Raw genomic sequence first — 7,058 nt, 5'->3', positions numbered from 1 at the left:
AAATAAAGATGAGGGGGTAGGAGATCCTTTAAAAATGTGGCTTGAGGAATCCCTCGAGCAAAAGAGGGACGCGATGATGGATAACTTTGCCCAGATCTTTCGACGACTACCCACAGGCAATGCATCTTCATCCAACAGCCACTCTGGAGGCTCCATTCCTTTTAACGTACAAGTTAACTTCGATATTCCCATATTCGAAGGCCTTGATAGATGCAGATGCCGTAGATAAATGGTTAAATCTATTGGAAGGATATTTTTCAGTTCATGACTTTTCCAATCGGGAAAATATTACTTTTGAACTTCTCAAAGTCGCCCCACACATCAAGGATTGGTGGAAAACCTGTTGTGAACAAAAGGACATGAATGAACCCTCATTGTTTTCAGCTGCACCCACTTGGAATTCTTTCTCAGACACCATCAAGGAACAATATTACCCTGCCGGGAGCTATGAAAATAAATACATAAAGTGGACCACACTATGGTAGGGAAGGGACCAAGATGTGTCAAAGTTCACAAATACTTTCCATACCCTTCGCACGAAGATGGGTATCAAGGATACTGAGCGACATTTGGTGCTCAAGTACCATGGCTATCTACACAAGTACATCCAGGACGAGATGGAGTTCCTAGACATTTTATCGCTCGACATGGTGTATTAGTACATTATAAAGATTGAGTAGAAGTTTAAATAGAAGAAGCAAAACTTTGGATCTGTGAATCCAAAGCAAGGAAAAGGTACCCCCAAACCACAGAACAAGGGACCAAGCCAAGGCGGGGCTACATAGGACAGCCCACCGAAGCCACAAGAAAAAAACAACACCATGAAGATGAAGAAGGACATGGGAAAATGGTGTGACTTCCATAAGAGCTCCACTCACAATACAAGTGAGTGACAGGCTAAGTATTCATTAGTGGCGGAGCTAAAAGCTTCCGAATCAGACACAAGTTCCGACTCTGAATCAGAACCTGATAAGGGGATTGACAAAGGGAAGAAGTTTGTTGATGTGGATCATAGTGCCATCGTGCCCACCACAAAGATCTAGAAAACTGAGCTTGAAGATCCAGAGGAGGGAGAATGCCTCTTCCACTCACATATGTGGGTGAAGGGTTCTCCAATGCAGTTCATTGTCGAAATCAGGGGCCAAGAGAAACTCATTTCAGCAGAATTCATGAAGCAATTGGGCCTAAAGACTACAACACATCCACAGTTGTAAACCATTGGGTGGCTTCATTAAGGAAGATATATTCGTGTCAGCCAGCAGTGTCACCTTCCCTACAACATCAAGCCCTTCACTGATGAGGTATTATGTGACGTTGCTCCTCTTGAAGTTTCTGATGTATTGTTAGGAAAACCATAATTGTGGAAGCGACATGCTGTATATGAGTCTATACCTCGCTCTTTGATTATTACTTTGGCTAATAAGTTGTACAGGATACTAGAGGTATCCCCACCTACCACCATCTATTTGATCACTGCAAAGAAATGCAGTAAGATCATTTCATAGACCAACAAATTTGTTTTCCTTATGATTCGCCCCCAAGGGAAGAAGACGGTTGTGGCCACGACTTCCAAGCAGGGCTTTTCTACATAGCAACAGCATATGGACAAGGTCATGGAGGAGTACATGCATATTTTTGCCTCACCCACAGGGTTACCTCTACACTATCAAGTCAAGCACTCCATTGTTTTGACCCTGGGCACGCCGTTGCCTAATGGACCAATCTATCGACACCATGTTCTGGAGAACAATGAGATCAAGAGGAATATTCAAGAACTATTTCAAAAAGGGCACATTAAGCCAAGCTCATCACCCTGTGGGAGCTCGATTGTATTGGTACAGAATAAGGATGGGACCTGGAGGCTCTGTATTAACTATCGGGTGCTCGACAAGATCACTATCCAAAATAGGTACCCAATCCCGTGAATTAATGGACCTTCAGGACTAGCTCAAGGGGACCAGATGTTTCAGCAAGATTGACTTGAATTTATTTTATCACTAGGTGCCTTTTGAACCCTCCGATGTGTGGAATACTACCTTCAAATCCAAGGAGGGCCTTTTTGAATGGTTGGTCATGTCGTTCGAATTGACGAACGCCCTTGAAACCTTCATGAGACTGATGAACAACATCTTGCGGCGCTTCCCCAATGCATTCATGGTGGTGTATTTAGATGGCATCTTGATCTTCAACCAGAGTTAGGAAGAGCACCTCCACCATATTTGACAGGTCCTTCAAACCCTTCAATAACACAAGTTTTGTGCTAACTTGGAGAAATGCACCTTTTCCCTGACCCAAGTTCAATATATGGCGTACATCATTGATGAGAAGGGTGTACATGTGGACCCATCCAAGATACAAGTCATTTGGGATTAGCCAGCCCCAACCACCCTAACAAAGCTCCACAACTTTTTGGATCTTGCCAATTTCTACGTAGGTTCTTTTGGGGTTCTCTCATATCACTTGGCCTTTAAGTCAAGTCACTAAGGGCGGAGCGAAAGCAAAGTTCTTTTGGTCAGAAACCCAATAATGAGTGTTCTCCGAGTTGAAGAATCGCCTCTGTTCTGCACCAATTCTCACATTACCAGACCTCCAACAATCATTTATCTAACTATGCTATTGGTGTGGTTCTTACTCAACATGGGCATCCAATGGCTTACCACAGTGAGACGCTTTCAGACAAAGTTCGAAAGTACCCCACTTAAGACAAAGAAATGTATTCCATTGTTCAGGCTTGCTATCAAATGGAAGCATTACATTCTGGGGAAGGAAACAGTCATCCACACAGACCACTGGCCTCTTCAGTTCATAAAGACACAAGGGAAGTTGTAGAATGGTCGCCATCATAAATGGTCCACCTATCTTCAATAGTTCCATTTGAACATTAAGTATAATAAGGGAAGCACCAATAATGTTGATGATTTCCTTAGCTGACCACCGGTCATGGTGCTAATCACTGTGCTCGACTCCCATGGGCACGAGACATCGAGGTGGCCACATCTTTACAAGAGCAATACAGAACTTAGCAGCATATACCAGACACTCCTGGAAGGGAAGCAAGTTCGAAATTTTCAACTTCAGGATGCACTGTTATTCCACTTGGGACACATATGTTTTCCTTCAATTAAGCGTTCCAAGATGATTTGGGAGGCGCACTACAATCGGGTCGCTGGACATTTCAAAGTAGAGAAAACAGTGGCAGTATTTCAAAAGTATTTTTATTGGATGAAATTTCATCAAGATGTTGGGAAGTACATTAGATCTTGTACCACCTGTGCCATTTCCAAACCAACCATCAAGAAGCAAGGCTTGTATACTCCTCTACCTACTCCCATTTAGACTTGGGAATCTATCTCCATGGATTATATGTTTGACCTTCCTTCTACTAATCACAACAACGATTGTATTTTTGTGGCCGTCAACAGATTCTCTAAGATGGCCATCATGGTGGTTTGCAAGAAGAGTATCACAATAGAGGCCACTGCTAAGCTCTTCTTTGATTGAGTGTGGGTATACTTTGGGATCCCATAGTCCATTATCTCAGATCGAGATAGTAGATTCCTGAGTGCATTTTGGTCAAGCCTCTGGTCCATGCTAGATACAAATTTACTAAGTCCACGAATTTCCATCCCTAAACTGATGTCCAAACAGAGGTTGTCAACAGGATGATCGTACACATTACGTGCATGTACAACTCAAAGCATCCGTGCACGTGGGATGAAATTCTCCCCTATGTCCAACACAGCTACAAAAGAGCTCTCCACGGCTCAACAGGCCACAACCCCTTTCAGGTAGGGCTTGGATTTCATCCATTATACCCCTTTGATGTGGCCATACCATTTGCAGCCACTTAGGTAGATTCGGCTCATGTGCAATCTGAGGCTGAAAGGGCTAACGACTTCATTGAGTGCATTCAACACATCCGCCAACAGTTCCATGATAAGTTCAACGGAGTTATGCTCAGTACAAGGAGCACCATGATCAACATCGAGTGTTGCACAAGTTACAGGTGGGCGACAAAGTTTGGCTTCATTTGTAGAAGGAGCGCCTTGCTAGACCCCACTGAAGGCTTCACCTACTCCGATATGGGCCATACACCATCACCAAGGCCATCGGTGACAATGCCTTCAATTTCAATATCCCATCGTTCCTTTTTCTACACCTAGTGTTCAATGTTAATCGCCTTCGGCCATACTTTCCACCATTATTGGACAAATCTGACATTGCCGAACAACTCACACCAACAAAGCTCAACCCAGACTGCATGGAACGTGCCATAACTAACCATATCATGGACACACAGATCAAGAACACTCAACAACAGAGGATACAACTATATCGACTTGTCAAAGCAGGCCAACTCCTTCACCAGGGCAAGTGGTTCACCTGGGACCAGGTTCAACAGAAATTTCCTCACCTCATGGAGGCTTTGCATGTAATGGGGACCATTGCTTCCTATGGGGGGAGGAATGATCCATGTGGATATTAGTGGCCACCCACCTATTCCACGTAGACCCCCAGTCAGTTTTATATGTTTCCTTAATTGTAGCACAATTTACTATTTTTAAAAGTTTTTTCAGGTCCTAAACTTCCAGAGCCATTTTGAGGCCCTAAACGACGTTTTTGTTGGCAAAATAAATGCAACCATTGCTATGGAAATTGTGCTAATAGTTTTATTCCTTGGAGATATATTTCCAACAAGGTATCATATGCGTCAAACGAAGTTAATATGACCAAGTTATGACCCCGAGAAGTTGACTGCTCAACTAATCCCAACGGGGCCCATAAACTCTTGGTGTTACATCTCCTTGGGTTAGGGTTTTGGTTGTTTAGGTTTTTCTCTTATTATTCAACAATAAAAAATTCCCTTGAGCATCATTGTAACTCAATTCAGAGGCATGTAGCTGCCACATCTCTTCTTAGAGATAAGCTACCATCACTTGAGCTATCTTATTTCCATTCTCTTTGTAAGCATAGTTCAATATTTTTCTATTATTGAAATGAAATGTTTTTTTGCTACATATCTATGTTTATGATTATATCTATAAGTTTCTGTGTTCTTGTTTAAGTTCAGATCACGGGTCATGTATTTCAAGCTGAATGTTGGGAAAATATTTTAGTGGGAATCTCTTGTGGATTAATAATGGCTATGGAAATTATAAAGTAAAATATTAGAAAAGGAAGGTGAAGAGACACAAAGTTGCATGCAAGTGAAATTAGAGGGAAAATGAAGAAAAAAAGAGATTAATGATAAAAATAAATCAGAGAATCAGTTCACAGCTTTTGTCAATTCAATTTTGGCTCTCTCCTTTCATTCTCTCATTCTTTCATACTCTTGCACACTTAGAGAATTCTTGGAGCATGCTTGGAGAACTCTAGTATTCACTTGGGTTTGGAGAAAGAAAGCAAGGAAGGAAAGGAAGTGCAAGGAGATAGTTGGATCAACAAGTATATCAGTCTTACTTTACAGGTAACAGGTTGCATGTGTGATCTCCTTGTTGATTTTTGGATGCATGATATATGCATGTGGTTCCTTGGTTATTTTTTGTCATTCGCATGGATATTTTCCTAGATTGAGAGTGGCTTCAACCATGCCTTGCCATTTCATGAGTAACCATGGTGTTTTGGTTTTCCCACTTGTTTTTCTGATTGGTTTTCGGTTCCCTATGGATGTGGGTTGGAAAAAATGCTCTAAAGCCATGAAACAGCTTGGGTTGAGTTACTAGTTCCTGGAGCCTATAGGTTGGGACAAGCACTTTTGAGCCTTGTGGGTTGAGTTACTAGTCCCTGGAGTTGTGGGTTGGAACAAATTATCTGGAGCCCTGAATTAGCTGTGGGTTGAGTTACTAGTTCTTGGAGCCCTGGAAAGGTTGGATAAATACTAATCTGGTTGATGTTAGCAATTTTTGGACCATATAGGTGAGATCACTGTGGTTGAGGGTTGATCTGGTTTTTCCTCTAGCAAATTTGGTTGGTTTTGTTTTGGTTTAACCCATATGATCTGACATTTATGTTTGGAATATGGCGTGGGGGTGATTGGTTGAAAGAGAGATTTGGTTTAGCCCAATCTATGGTTGGGTGGTACGTGGAAGTCCCTAACTTGATTGGAATTTTCATTAGTTGATATGAGTTATTTTCCTATCATGATCTATGAGCACTCATACCGGTTATCATGTCGAATTAATGGTTGATTTGTTATGGTCTCTATTCTGGTTATATGTTGGCTATATACCTAGTTATATGATGTTCTCTAGCTATGGCTCTTGTTCATAATTTTTTAAGTTACTGGATGGTTGATGAATGCATGAACTAACAAGTGTGGTTGTAGCTAGTTAGAGAGGGCTTGGAGCCTTCTTGTTGATTCTCAGATGAAATTCAGAAGTTCAAGATCAGATATGCATTCATGACTTATATATTTCATGTTACCATAAGTTTGACAAAATGTCCATTGAGTACTAAGCAAGTATCGGTCAAGATCTTGTTCAAGTTTGGATGTTTGGCATTGTAATCTTAATCATGATTATGGAAAGTTACAAACAGTTTTTTGTAGTGGTCTGGAGACTTGCCTAAAAAATTGGCATAGATTTCATAATCACATGCTCTGAATTGGGGATTTTCGATCACAACTATTGGTAACTAGGCTTGTGCGTTTAGTTATAGCCTTCCAATTGCATGCACAGAGTGTCAAGGGTGGGGTTGGCGGGGGAATTATTTGACAAAGAGTACCTACTTAGGGATTGATCACCTAGGGGTGGCTTGCAAGATCATGAGTGGTTTGTAGTCCATGTGGGTTGTCAGTTTTTTGTCGATTTGTCGGCCCCACTTCCATAACTGGAGCTTGGACATCGGGTCATATCAGAGTGACACTTATCTCATGTTTACCCTGGCGAGCTTGTAAAATTTGGTAAATGTGGGGTGGGGTGGTTACAAGGTGGTATCAGATCTTCCAGGTTCAAACACTTGGAATAGATGGGCTAAATGCATATGGTTATGCATGCATGTTATTTTTTTGTGTGTTCATCATGCATGCATGTAGGTTACTTCTTGTTATGATCATGATA

Source organism: Pinus tabuliformis, chromosome 5_1 (assembly GCF_031772625.1).
Source record: "Pinus tabuliformis cultivar Carrire ecotype Pingquan chromosome 5_1, CPIR1, whole genome shotgun sequence".
Lineage (NCBI taxonomy): Eukaryota > Viridiplantae > Streptophyta > Pinopsida > Pinales > Pinaceae > Pinus > Pinus tabuliformis.
The sequence above is the reverse complement of the archived record's forward strand: the minus strand, read 5'-3'. Positions refer to the sequence as shown.